This window comes from Myxocyprinus asiaticus, chromosome 39, assembly GCF_019703515.2.
Source record: "Myxocyprinus asiaticus isolate MX2 ecotype Aquarium Trade chromosome 39, UBuf_Myxa_2, whole genome shotgun sequence".
NCBI lineage: Eukaryota > Metazoa > Chordata > Actinopteri > Cypriniformes > Catostomidae > Myxocyprinus > Myxocyprinus asiaticus.
This window is the reverse complement of record NC_059382.1, coordinates 9,464,771-9,480,645: the sequence shown is the minus strand read 5'-3', so window position 1 is coordinate 9,480,645 and position 15,875 is coordinate 9,464,771. Positions and strand designations below refer to the sequence as shown.

General features: G+C 36.8%; 1 pseudogene; it reads right to left on the bottom strand.

The window, feature by feature from the left end:
- Positions 1-15,875, bottom strand: part of LOC127429636 (alkylglycerol monooxygenase-like) — a 46,198-nt pseudogene that overhangs the window by 14,503 nt on the left and 15,820 nt on the right.

The following is a 15,875-nucleotide window of genomic DNA, read 5'->3' as shown; positions in this document are numbered from 1 at the left end:
GCACTTACAGTGGAAGTGAACAGGGCCAATCCGTAAACGTTAAAATACTCACTGTTTCAAAGGTATAGCCACAAGATGTAAAGAATATGTGTGTTAACATGATTTTAGTGTGATAAAATCGCTTACTAACAATTTCGTGTAAAGTTATATTCAATTTTACATGACAGGACAACGTAATGCTGTAAACCCTAAAACAACAGCTCAAATAATACACAAGTTAACAGAAAATTAATTGAAGGTCCTTTATTAAATTGTAAGCTTCACATTTCTGCCATTAAACCCTCCACAAATTAGCCCCTTTCACTTCCACTGTAAGTGCCTCACCTCACCTAACCTTTGTTTTTTGTTTTTTTAAGAAAATGAGGGACGAGTCGAAATTATTTTTTGTGTTAATCAACATTATGCCACAAATGATGTCGACTGAGCTTAACTTATATTGAACCTGGCATATTCCTTTAAAATGTTTCTTGTTTGGCATAAAGTAGATAAATGAGCCATACCTCTGGTCTATAATGAAGCCTAAGCAGGTAAGAGACAATAATACATAGGCCGTCTTGTGAGGTACAGTCATCTCAGAAAGTATCTATAGGAGAAAGATGAGTTAGAATTTAGGTTTGTCACCATAGCAACCCTGTTTTGCCTTCTTATGCAGATTTGACAAAAGCATCCTGTATATATATATATATATATATATATATATATATATATATATATATATATATATATATATATATATACATATACAGGATGAATATTGAAAATAGGCTCTAAGTGACATGAGTAACAAGAGCAGTTTATTTTTGGTTATTGTGCAGAAAAACTTCCTTTTGTCTGGCAAATACATCTGATTACAGACATTAAATCAAAACATCGACTTCTGCATGGAAAATAAATAATTTTTAAGTAAGACAATAATAACATCCAAAGGTTCCAAAAATTCAAGGTCATCCATTAAGGAAGTATCATGTTCGTGTTTGATTTTGCATGCAAATATGGATGGATTTACACTGAGCAAAAATCATAATCTGGTGATAATTTGAAGTTAACACATGGAACAGTGTTAATGAGGTTTATCTGGCCTTGCTAACCCAAATTATACAGCAGTGGTCAGGTGTCTGGTGTCAGGTGAGTGACCTCATAATGTCTTTGATATGACACCAGCAAACAATTATCAACTTTTCCCCAGTCTGACACTAGACAGATCCCAGATTTTCGCCCAATAGGAACTGGCTAATTTTTCAGCAAATAATAAAGGGGGGAAATCTAATTTGATTTGTTAACATTTAAAGCCTTTCCATATCCAGTTTCAACAATAACAAAGCTAGAGGGCAAAGGGAAAAAAAGCAGCAAACCATCTTCAGAAATTTGCATTTTCATAGAGGTCAACGCTCAGACCTTCCATTTTTAACAGATTGCTAGTCCTGCATGGATGATGCAACTAAAAGGTAAATTGGTCTACACTAAAAAGAAATGTTTTTCTTCTTTTTGAAGTACCACTAAGCTGTGCTGTAGCATCACTTGTCAATGGAAGTACTCAAACATACACAGAGGTAAAAATACACACATTTGCATTATTCCATGCTAAGCCCATAGGTCTTGGTTTATTATTTTTCTTGGAAAGACTGATTGTGGCAAAAGCAAGGTTTCCAGAGGCTGGGAAATCAGTCAGCTTGGCTCTCTGATCATTTGTATTGGTATTTGGACCACAACTGCTGTTTTATTGGCTGGTGGAGCTAGGAAGAGGGGTCTAGAGGACACTTCCTCAAGGGGCACAACTGAGGAAGCACCACAGAGGTAAGAATCACAGAAAAATGGGCCATTTTATTTCAGTGGGGAGGCAGGGTGGGGCCGCACATTCTGGCTAACCAAAACTATGCCTGGGGAACACTGACTTCCAAGGATAATGGTCAAGGGTAACTGAACATCTCTCTGAACCTTTCTGAACCTTTAAAGGTACTGTGGATGACAATGAAAGATGGCATATAAATTATGGCCTTGGTACTCAAGGGGGGGGGGGGGTGTGCATAGCAACCAAAGTAACTGTCTGCTTCACTTTTAGAAATTTATTTTTTGGGAAATTATATTTTAAGGATTTTGGCTGCTGTGCAAAGAAATTGTAGCCAGATGTTTAAAACAACTGCTTTAAGAGCCAGCAGAAGCCTCTGGCAACTGGTCACGTCCGCAGTGATCACGTAAGTGGTAATCTACCACGGCCAGTGCCAACTGCTTTTCATCAATGTCAAAGTCAAAGTTGAATGAACAAAACAAAATGAGGTTCCTTCAGGAAATTAAAGTGCAACATTTATCATACTTCCAAACAGACATATGACACAAAGTGAGCAGTAAGACACAATAAGTAGTGGCTAAAGATTAGTTATCATAACGTTATATCACCTAATTCATATTCATGAACCAAGCTGATAAGATTTATAATGTATAAATCTTTATAACCCCCCCCCCCCCCCCACACACACACACACACTTTTAATGTGGATTTCAATTGCAGCAGGAAAAGTAACAGAAAACACACATACATTTTGTCCATTAATAAGTTGTTGTACACATCCAGCAGAAGTATGAACTGTTTGAACACATAGGCTTGCAGTGCAGGGGACCATACTGGATCATGAGGTTTTTCCTCTGCTGTAACAGAGAAAGAACATGATGAAGTTTTGCAATGTGAAGAGCTCAATTGGTAGAGCATGGCTATAATAATGCCAATGGCATGGCTTCAGTTCTCAAGGAACACATGGACTGACAAAATGTTTACCCAAAACGCCCCCTCCCCCCATTATTCGAATCAGTGGTCAACTGTTTTGTTTTTTTTAATTGTATTATTGTTTTCAGCCAACCAGATGGTATATGGCTTACATAGTTTCTAGCTGGTCCAAGTGTGCTTTTCCCAACAGCATCATAAGTGAACAATGACCGCAAGTTCTGTTGTTACCAACATCAACGATTTGGTGTTTCTTCATAACATCTTAGAACTGTGGAAATCCTATCTTTTGGAACTGTTGAGGCTCTACACTAAGAGCTAAAACTATTTGGGCTATCCAACAACTTCCCATAAAATCACAGTACATATGACAACTGCATCACTCTTTGGATCCTGACCTAACATAACTGCTTCATATAGCTTCACAGCTTTTTTAGGACATGAATCATTGAGAATTTGATGATTGTTGATTTCCTAAGAATTCCTGAGACTGTCTCAGTGGCAGCCACGTATGGGTTTGCCTCACGCCAGAACCCTAGTGGCTACACCACCATGGTGTTCTGTTTTCCCTCAGAAATCAACACATCCGACCTGCCTCCCCCATTCCCTCTCTTCTCTACTCCACAGGAGAAACAACAGACACACCCCAGTCTTCATCACCAAGGGCCTTTCAAGATATTTCTGTCAAATTCCAGGACTCTCCACATGTGTAGGATCACCAGGGCCCACTTTGAGGTGGCTTTAATTGTAACATGGAGCGTCAAAGAGAGAGAAAGACTTTTTCAGAGTGTGAAACTGTGAGTCTGTGAGTATGTGGCGCAGTCAGACATTTTTCAAAGCAAACCGCCGCTCTCCTGATGAGAAGACTTCAAAACCTTGTCACAGGCTTGCTGTTTGATCGGGCCCAAAGAAAACAGCTTTTGAAAGACGAGTAAAAATGAGCCTATTGTGCTTCAGTCCGCAAAGGCAGTTAAGACTCATTTGGCCTTGGCGCACACTTGTAAAGCCCATCTGAAACGTGAGTCTGTTTTTATGTAAGAAGTCAGTGAGTCATTTGGGAGACCTTTATCCCTGGTACAAAAACAGCAGGTAGTAAACGAAAAGAAAAGGAGATGAAAATTCTTAACAAGTGAGCTTCAAATTTATGACCCAATTTAATCAAAGCAGCCTACAAACATTTAGGGACTAATTAGACTGAAAAACTTCCTATACTCAGGTTCATTGAGAACAATGGGAAGACAATTACTGTACTTGATACAGTTTCAATACTTCAATACTGTCTACCAGGGTTGGGCAATTTTTATTTTATTTTTTATTTTTTTTATTCAGGAAGAAAGCTGTTCAGTTTGTAATTCTTAGGCCAGTCATACCTCAAATGTTAAATTTGAAACTGCTGTTTAAAAAAAAAAAAAAAATTGCGAAGAAGCTGCTAAATAAGGACTACTTACCACAAAGTAGGGATGGCCGATATCACCAAAAACGTATATCACGATATGAGTAATTTTATATCACCATAACAGTATATCATGATATAGTACATTTTTGGGGAAAATCAAGAAAAATTGGCTTAGCCTATGTATTAAATAACTATATTGTAATGTCTATTTTTAGGTAATTTTGTCAGTAAATTAAATACTATCAAATATTTCCTCATATAATTTTCTCTTTATTTGGAGCTTGACAATAGTCAAAAGTAAAAAAACAAAAACAAAAAAAAAAACAAAAAAAACAACAACTTGGTTTTAAATCATTTTTACCATAATGCTAAATTTCACATTATGCCACATTTCAGTCTGATACGTTGTTGACCAATATTATTATAAACTTTCCTCAGGAAACTCACGATCTTCCCAAAGCAATACAACATAGAGAATAATACATAAGTAAAAAAGAAAAAAAATAATAATAATGCAACGAAAATAAACACTACATGCAGAAAATTTCCAAAATGATGTAAACACTTCTTGTAGAAAATAAATATCAAATAAATATAGACATTTCTTGCAAAAAAAAAAAAAATTATAGCCGAATTAATGCGGAGCGCATCTTTTGGCTTACATAATATTCTTTTGCGTGCATCATTTTGAGGTAAAACAGATTGCTTGTATCACGATTATTGTCGTGCAACACAGATTGCATATTATATTTTTCTGCTCCGTGTTGGGTTTTGTGAACCTACACCACAGATGTCGCACCTGCTTTAATAACAAGCTCCTCTTCATTTTCTTGACTTGTTTAGTCCCATTCTGTAGAGATGCTTTTTCAGGGTTTTTCCAGGGTCAAAAATGATTGCGTAGCACAAGTGATCCCGTTCTGCGCTCTCCTGTAATTATCATGAAGCATGTGGACTCGCGCGCACTTGCATGCTCCAGAGATAGCGCACACGACACTCACAAGAAACACAGATGCACGTGTCCGATGAGAAGAATTTTTAGCGCTTATGAAACGCTGAACACAAGTTGAATGCAATTGAAATTGCTTGGATAGCTGCCGAAAAATTTTTAAGCCCTGTCCATGTTTCTTAAATCTCTCAGTATCATGTGAAGTCCTGCCCACTGATGAATACGCCCGTGCTGCGCACACGGATATTTACATATCGCCATATTCACAATATAGCAAAATCTCTAACGATTGACACTTCGTATCGTCGCCACGATATATATCATCATATCGCCCAGCGCTACCACAAAGATGTGAGTTTATGTGCTTGACAAATCAAACAACCATTGTAGTTTTTAAGTAACAACTTGTTAACAACTTACATCAAAAAAAGTTTTAAAGCATCATGTTTTAGGTATAACTGTGTTTTAGAACAAAATGTGAGTCTCTTCAAGTAATGTTAACAACTGACCAGAAGAAAGAAAGTCAGAATGAAAGTTTGGAATGACACAAATGTGAGCTAATAATGACATCATTTTAATTTTTGGATGAATTATTCCTTTAAATTCTGAATTGCACACAACCCAGCAGTCTACTGCCAGAATAAGAGACATATTGATACAGTAATGTAAAAAATGTGTTTCCCACCTCGGGAATATTAGCAATGCCTCCCAGTCTTGGTTTTGCTGGATTCCAGCCTGGCCCTTTAAAAATGTTGGACAGCTTATTTGAAATTCCTTCAGATTCCCAGAACCTCTGCCACAGGTATGGGTAATAAAGGAACTTCAGAGGAAAGAGAAGAGGAATGAGTTTATAAATTAAACACGCCACACTCCATGCACCCATTAAAGTAAGCAACCCCCTTAATGCTGCACTTAAAGGGACAGTTCACCCAAAAATGAAAATGCTGTCATCATTTATTTACCCATATGTTGTTCCAAACCCATATTAATTTCTTTCTTTGGTAAAAAAAAAAAAAAGAAAAGCTAGGCAGTATGTATAGTCTCAGTCAACATTCACTTTCATTGCATTTTTTTTTTTTTTTTTTTTTCAATACAGTGAAAGCTAATGGTGACTGAGGCTTTTGTGTTCCATGGGGGGGAAGTCATGCAGGTTTGGAACAACATAAAGGTGAGTAAATAATGACAGAAATTAAATTTTTTTGGTGAACACATTTTTTTTTTTTTAAAGACACCATGAAATTGCGAGCACAGTTTTTTCCCCCTTTGTTGACATATTTCCAATAATGACATTTTCAAGGTATCGTTACAATTTTTTAATTTTTTTTTTAAATAAACCATGATTTGCTTGCTGACTTGCTGTTTGGTTGCAAGTGGCATTATGGAAAGGAACATTCCCATTCTAGAGAGCATTTGACTGAACAAAAATCTGTGTAGTGCAGGATGAGTCATCAATATTTTTGGTCAGTTATTTTTTTATTATAGCATATAGATGGCCTCAAAGCTAAAACACATGTGCTAAGAGCCACAAAACTCTCATTTTGATTTCATACGGTATTCAACTTTGATGTGAAATGTTATCCTTGACCTTTTGACTGGTATTTTAATCATTTTTCAGATATCTCACTGTAAATTCGTTTCACAGCTTTACATAGCAAAATCACGCTTCGTATTTCACAGTAAGATAAACGGTTATTTATATTCATTTTGTCATTTAGTCTTCATGTCTAAATGCTTTTTGTTACACACATTAGACCGCTCTTACTCTGGGACGCCACAGGAGAGCACAGAGAAAATAATCAAACACGACTTCCATTTGGTTTTGCTGGACTCTTTCACCTCTCCTCAGCCATTTGTTTAAAGTGAAGTAATAATGTTATGGTTACAGCATGGTTTTTCCACGAGCACAGTAACGTGAGGAGAGGCCCGGCTCCCATTGACTCTGGCCAGATATTTACATCTCTAAAATTAGGCCGGTCCGATATGCTAGAAACCCATTAGGTGAACCCAATTCAATCGCTGTGTTGATATTTTCACCAGTTACAGGTCTTGATAGAATGAGGGGGCAAATTAATCTAAACATTCTGTTTATGTACAATGAAGAATTTGCTTATATAATGTGTGGAGTGATCACTGGGGAGCCCATGTATGTTACAATAACACTAGTATCCAGCCCTAGTTAAAAGGCTAACCCCAAAACAGCCCCCAATAAAAAGACTTCCTCTAAAACAGGACTTAAAGGGATAGTTCACCCAAAAATGAAAAGTCTCTCATCATGTACTCGCCCTCATACCATCCCAGATGTGTATAAATTTATTTCATCAGCAGAACACAAACAAAGATTTTTAGAAGAATATCTCAACATCTGTAGGTCCATACAATGCAAGTGAATGGTGATCTGCACTTTAAAGCTCCAAAAGCACAGACAGTCATGGTAAAAGTAATTCATACAACTCCAATGATTAAATTAATATATTCTAAAGCAATATGATTGATTTGGGTGAGACACAGATCAATATTTAAGTCCTTTTCACTATAATTGTTTACTTCTGGTCGCTTTCCAATGTGTGTCCATGAGGGGAATCAGTCACGCTGCCTCCCGTGTGATGTAAGCACGTTGGCCTGTTCACACAAAAACCGACGCGATACAACCAAAAATGCAGCTCGATTTGTTTACAACAGAACGCTGTACACAAAACTTATTGGTGTTGCTTTCATTTGAAAATGCCAGTGTGCTTACATCATGCGAGAGTCTGTGAACTGATTCCCATTGAAGAGTGACCAGAAGTAATATAGTTCAATTATAGTGAAAAGGTTTCTCACCCAAAGTGATCGTATCGCTTTAGAAGACATTAATTTAATCACTTGAGTTGTTTGGATTACTTTTCCTACGACTGTGTGTGATTTTTGGAGCTTTATAGTGCTGATCATTTTGTGTTCTGCAGAAGAAAGAAATTCATACACATCTGCGAGGGCATGAGGGTAGTAAATGATGAGAGAATTTTCATTTTGGGGTGAACTATACATTTAAAGGGATTGTTCACTCAAAAAACGAAAATTCTGTCCTCATTTACTCACCCTCATGTTATTGCTAAACCCATATGACTCTCTTTCTTCCATGGAACACAAAAGGAAATGTTAGGCAAAATGTTAGTCTTCATTCACCACCATTCACTTTTCACTGCATCTTGTATCCATACAATGTGAATGGTGACTGAGACTAACATTCTGCTTAATATCTACTTTTGTGTTACACGGTGGGTAAATGATGACAGAATTATTATATTTGATGTGAACTTCAGAAATTCCAAAAGAGATGAGTAAATTACAAAAAATTAAGTTTATTGTCAATAGAGATCTAGAAATTAATGCCAGTCCGGACAGTCCAGTTTTCATATGTGTTGATTGGATATGTGAGCCCATAGATAACTGTATCACATTCCCGAACGTACATACCTGTGACAGTAGAAGAGCAGAGAGTTTTGCAATTGGTCAAAAATGCAAATCTCAACAGAAGTGCAATTTACAAGCAAAATTTACAACAGAAATGCTAATGTAATCTATTTTCTACAGTAGCATTAAATGTCATTTGGGTGTTAGATTCCAAATTTCTATTCTATTCTTTTCTATTCAATTTTTTTTATTTTATTTCATTTTATTTTTTTCATTTGGACATTATTACTTCTTTATTTACAGTGTATAGACATTAGAGAAAGGACTGTAAGTTATGAGGATAGAAATAGTTGACAGAAATCTGGACATGACAAAGATCAGATTCAAACCTACATTTCCCACATGAGCAGCTCATGTGCTAACTGCAAGGCCATAGCTCAGAATAAAATTTTCATAATTTTAATAAAGAATAAAAGGCACAAATGTATTGGTTACTTACCAAACATCCTGTCCCAAATGATCAGGATACCGGCATAATTCTTATCAATGCAATAGGGGTTTCGGCCTGCAGATGCATTATCACATGTTAATGATTTATTAATTTTTTTTTTTTTTTTTATCCAAAATTAGAATAAATTTAAGTGCAAACTTATTTATAAATGTTTATTTCTGAGTGAAAACAGGTTTTGGACACAAATGCATGTGTACACACAGCTAGTGAATGAGAACCACTATGCCGTCAAAGATTAATAACTCTTACCATGCTGGACTCTATGGTGGCTGGGAGTATTCAGAATCTACTCCTGAGGTCCAAGATCTTTGACCAGCTCAAGATGGAAACATAATTTTTTTTCAGGGTGACAGATAATCATTTTAGACAGTTAATATCATATCATCATACTAACTTTGATAACAACTATGTCATTTAATGTACAAAAGGGTAACAGCAATGTATCTTTTATACAGTATGTAAATCACAGACAAAACACAAAGACAAATGATTCTGGGTGAGCCTATTGTCCACATTTTCAAATTTTTCATATAGACAGGCAGACTGAAGCTTAATATTAGTCTTACATACAGAATGTGATTAATTATCCCCATTGAGTGCCTTGTCTTTATTTTGGCTTAAGACTCTGAAGAAATACGCTCTTTAGGGACAGTGAAACCTAGAATGGTCCAGTTGTTCGCAAATGTATTCGGAGACATCATTAATACATAATGTTTTCTTATCTGATGAGCTTGCTTGAAACTCTGCTAACTGCGGAAATAAAAAGGTGGCCAAATTTTCAGATGGAAAGAACAATATCGTTACCTTGTAAGTAAAAGAAACATTAAGTTGGAGTCAAGTAGCCAAACTATGAAGAAGCCAGTAAGTCAGATATTACATACCCACAAACGTATACAAATTGTGATGCCAAGAATCAATACTTTGTCAGATATATTTAGTAAAATAGAAATCGGCCACCATTCAAACAAGCGCATGAGAAGATGAAACATACTAAGGCATTAGGTCAACTCAGTTATTCTATTCAATCAAAATGTAAACTCGGAACGAGCTAAGAATATAAGTCCATATTTCGCTTTATGTTCATACAGACCTTCCATACAGCTAGACTGCAAGTGTTTTCTATGGCTATATGATGAAGTCAAGCGCGAAGTTTAGTCCTTGTTGCACGAAAAACCAGTCCAATAATGATGAGTAAAAGATCACAATACATACTATAAAATAACGAAAAAATAGTATAGTGATTTTATCATATCACGACCCAGATATCGATATAATATTGCATCGCCAGGTCCCAGCTGAGCTGATTCCCACCTCTAATGCACACACTCCAAGCCCTTTTTCCCAGGAGGTAAACATCCATTTGAGCTTGATGTAAGGCATAGATCACACAGGTGTTAGGGCTGACCATCAGGTTTTTAACTTGAGCGTTTGATTTTTGACAACTGCAAAATGGAAACAGCTCAGCCTCAGCATAATTGAACACCATATTTCAGTGGGCCATTATTTCCATGTAATGAGAGGTCTGGCAACAGCTGAACTTTATCTTAAATAAAAAGAGCTCCCTCATGACTTTACTTGTGTTCTGTTGGATCAGGACTGGGAATTCAATGGCAATAAATTACATGACATCAAAAAAGCCTATAAAGGGAGCATAAATTATACCCTTCAGAAAATTTTAGATGTTGAGACTGTTTTCACTAATAGAGCTCAACAAGATGGAAGTGATTCCAAATCCATTTCCTCGAATGTAAAGCTTATACTACAGCTCACATAAATGGTAAAAAGCAAAGTTGTGCTTCTGTTTGGAATATTTCATAAAAACTCAAAATCTCATTAGTTACGTTTCAGGGCGGTATTCCGAGCCACAGATCGGGCAAAACTACAAACCTACAAAAGCTTAGAATTTTGAAAATGGCTAAGTCTTAAGATCCCAAGTATAAAGTAAAGTTGTGCTTCTGTTTGGAATGTTTAATAAAATATCAAAATCTCATTCTTTATGATTAAGGGTGGTATTCAGAACCAGAGAATGGGCAAAAATACAAACCAACAAAACCTAGAAAAATTTAGAGCTTTGGCAATAGCTAATCTAAGTTCAGTCATGACAACTCTCTGAAAGATTTTAGCATGTTAATGTGGGTATGACATACTGACAGTATATTGGTCTTGGCGAACTAGATCTGCTACACTGATCTATCGCCAATACTTGTGTACTGCTGCTGCTCCAAAGAGCCATGTGCACCGTGTATGCTAACTAGGTGTGCCTATGGCTACTGGTCAAGCGGTGTACCGCAATTCTGTGTGCCTCGGCCTGCTTGGCCGAATAGCTGAAATGGCTAGTGACCTAATTCATAATGCAACCTAACTCATAAAATAATCTGAGCAAATAAAATTTTCAGAGAAAAACTCTTGCCTTGCGCTGTAGTGAAACCAGCTTGTCTGCAAAATTGAGCCATTTAAGTGTTACACAAAGAGACAGACTGGCTACCCAATTAAATGTCAAAGGTCCAATCAGCTTACCTGTGCGAGCCAAATGGCTTAACATGTCACATGTAAGCGTGCTGACTCGCTAACAAATAACACGTTTAAGAACCAGCTTGCATCACATAGAGTTTCATGGCTGAGCTTGGGTCATTATTAACATCCCGGGCTCTATTTTCGTGATCACACATAGTGTAGTGCTATGCGTAATGACCGTGCGCAATGTCTTATCCAATTTTCATGAGAGCACTAACTCTAATCGCAATTTTCGTGCCAGCACAAACCACAATTGTGCGTGGGTGGTAGTGTTTGCGCTATTGTGGGTACATGCGCGCAAACTTTTGGTGTATCATATGGTAATGAAGTGGCGCAAAGCGCAAATTGCTATTTTCCTGAGAAATAGGTCATTGCGCTAAGACGTTTGAAAACAATGTCTTAACTCAGCACAAAGTTTAAACTCAGTTCCTGCATTACTACCAGAAGGTGGTAATAAAGTTCATGTTCAAACTCTGAAAATATAGTGGAACATCAAATTATGTTCCTGACGACCAGAGTTGTAGCCATCCTATATGTAACAAAACTTTATGAAATTTGTGTTATCTATAGGTCATGGTTTATTTCTTAATAATTATTCTTATGTTTATATTTACGATCATTTGTGGTACGAATGTTCATTTCACTTTGATGTTCACACAGTATTTCTTCTTTAAACACATCTATCCTATAGCTAAGTAATTCTCTGAAGGTTCTGGCATTAAAAGCATATTTTCAACAGGAGTGTTTCATTGATTCAGTGTCATAATCTATGTGAATCAGAGAACCATTCATTCAGTGAAATCAAAGTGACTCAGATGAGGCAGATGGCAGCTCATACCCATGAGAACTGCTGGGTGACAGACTGGTGAAGTGCTGTCGACAAATTATAGTGTTCAGAGCTATGGTGAACCTGATGAGCTGCCCACAGGAAGTTTAACTCTGAAACGCAAACAGAGAGACAAAGGCAGTTTTAATTATACACTTTCTTGGAATTGCTTATATAAGCAAACCTATAGCCATGGCAAAGACCATGGCAAACAATTTGCAAACACCCTACACTTTACCAGTGCAGATACCATATGGCACCTGTAGCTCTTCCTGAGCCACTGAGACTGTTTTGCTCGTTCAACATACAGTGGTAATTAACTGTAGTACAGAATGCTGTCAGTCATGGCAGCCACTCAATAACATAAGAAGAGCAAGTAGTCATTTAGCAGACACTTTATACATATTGACTTACAGCAGAATTATTACAGAGGTTAAGTGATAGTTAATGGACTGCTCATGGCAGGGTTCAAACCTACAATGTTTGGGTTAGTAGTCCAAATTTTTTACTGCTACGGCAGGCCACCTTCATAAGTGATACACTTCCACTGTGTTATGATTTCTGTTACATTAATCATTGTAGTCTACCAGCTCTTAAGTTTGGGTCTAAAGAATTATACTTGTTAAATTTCAAAGGACCCTAATGTATATCCAAAGTAATAACAAAGTCTCTTGCAAGGCAAGTCAGTTCACTCTGCGGCCATCTTTGGAACGCTGCTGGGCAGCTATATTCAATGGACACAAGCAGCATAAAAGTACAGCTCCTACCTACTTGAATAGGAACAGGCAGAAAACTCCAAAACGGTTGGTCAAGATTACAATCAAAGAACATATTTAAAAACAGCAGTAAAATCTGACAACAATGTAGGGCTGGGCGATAGGATGATGTTATCGGATATCGACAATGCCTTACAAAGATCCGACACTCAACTGACAGACGATGATCAACAATAATGGGAAATTTCAAAACCATGGATCTAAGAAGCTGCCAAATATATTAAACAGTAGCCAAGGTGTGAAACTTGCACCTGCCACCCACAAAATGCAACAAGGCTGAATCCAGTTTGCAAGCTCCTTGTCCAATTTTGCTCATCTACCCGCAACATGCGGGTGACCTGTAAGATGTCTTGGAGTGACACATGACAAGAAATGCTGTTAGTCACAAAGACACATGCTTGAAGAAACACAGTTTTTATTTTATTTTTAAGAACAGACCAAAGAAAAGCCGTCAATGCTTGTGTGTGATTCTCTGTTTGTTCAGAGGCGTGCTGCACGAGCCTGCCATGTGGAATGCACAAATGTAAAGAGTTATCACTCTTTTTTCTCTGTTTCATTCATCTGAAAACTGTTTGCTAGAATAATGTGGTCTATGAGAATGCTACAAATTATCTCCGATCATCTCAGGAGGTGCTGTGAGTTTAGTTCACTTTATTTCCACGTGGTTAGCATGCATTGTGAATGCAACTCTGCAGGTTCAGTAATATAAATCTTTGTATTGAAGAAACAAAGATGAAAGTGATTAAATCATAAAGTAATACAAGACACGTTCACCTTGAACCTAAAATTGAGTTCTATTTTATTTTCTTTAGGCAGCATTAACTGTATTACCAAAACACAATACAAACACAAATTCGATAAGAACACACATTTGGCAGCATTATTTTGGGAACACTAGGGCATTTATTAGGCTTATTTATTATGATTATTATTGTCTTACATTTATAATTGTCTTTAGTTCTTAATCTGTAGGCTATTAGTAATTTTCCACCTGTTGTCGTTGACGGATGCTTGCGTGATGGCAAATAAAGCCATTGGAGATGGTAAATCTTTGGATTTGGGGAGGTGGTTAATAAGAATTTTTTGATCACTTTGTTATTGTATTGCTTTTTTCATTTGATTTAAAGTGCAATTTTACTTTAGAAATCTTAGAAGTCTTTTGTTTATGTTTTTCATGTTTCAATAAATTAATAAAATTTTTAAAGCAAAATCAATAAAGCAAAAAATTCACCGACCCTCGGCAGGGGGTTGACAATATAATCATATACAGGGAAACCTAAAGTGTAGCATTTCTAAATTAGATTGCAAATCATGTCAAATCTCTTTAGCATTTTTCTCTGAGATTGTCAATGTCCTTGTGTAGGTGTGAGGTCCATGAAATCAAAAAGCTGGTGAAGTTCCCGGTAAGATGCCGTGATCCAGCTGAACAAACACACTGTGGTGAGAACATAAGAATGGAACCTTCCTCTCCGCAAACTGGTGCTCTGCTGAGATATTAAAATCACCAGGCCAGAGGCAAAGTGAGCAGTCAGAGCTCTGTATTGAGAAAACACCATCAACCAATTCACTCAATCCAGATAGCAGCACAAAGAAGAGATGGTTCAAGTCCTTACTCACAAGTCAAGCAATTTTCAATGCATTCTATTTGTAAATTTAAAACATACTAAAATGTTTTCACACAAAAGGAGATGTTAGGCAGAATGTTAGCCTCAATCACCATTCACTTTCTTTGTATGGAAAAAAGTTGCAATGGAAGTGAATGGTGACTTCATACTCATAGGGAAGTGCTTCTTCATTCTTCGCTCAGAGCCAAAAAGAAGTTTGAAACAGCTAAGCAATGACATACTGTCTGTGAACATTCAGACACCCGCCACGCTGCTGTAGGAGGCATTTTGAGGTACATTTAAATATGAGGATGCTCAAGACAACATGTAAAACTTCAACAAATATGACATTGAAATGATCAGTAAAAGAAGCTGTTTTAACCACTCGATGATGATTTAAAGTAATAAATGCACTAGATATGGTGTAATTTGTCATGTTTACCTTGTGCATTCATGGCGCTAATGCACTAACACACTATACACGATCATAATATGCGCCGATTACACTCTGTTATTGTAATTTATGAGGACACTGTTACTACTGCAATAATGGATGTATAAAAGAGTGTTAATGGGCAGACTACAGACGAATGATGATATCTTACTTTGAGCAGATGTGTGAAGGCCTTTCGCTGCAGATGAAGCAGCATATCAAACAACAGAGTGAATGGGCACTTAAGAGTATTTGAGCAGATTTGATTCCTTTTGTAGACTTATTAAACAAAAAAATAAATCACCTGACACGTTCTTGGAAAATGTCTCTATGCAAACGATCGTACAGATGTAGGTCAATTTGCACCAGCTCGCTAATAACTTTGTTCAAGATGACTGATCTTAACTGACTGTTACTAGTTGGAGCAATGGCAACAAGAAGGTGTTTAGCAGCTGGTACAACATCCTAAAAGTTTGCACTGGCGAGCTGCTACAAACCACCAAAACAAACTTAAAAATACCTTCTCTTTGGCCAGATTTTGTTTTAAATAACATCACACCCATTCATTCTTCGATTGCATAGGAAGTGTGCAGGGGCCTTTAGACTAACATTCTGCTGAACAGCTCCAAAAGAAAGTCATACAGGTTTGGAATGACATGAGGGTGGGTTAATTAAGACAGAATTTTCATTTCTGAGAGAACTGTTCCTTTAAATGAAGGATTGCAAGAGCTACTTCATTATCAGTGCTTTTTTTTTTTACTTT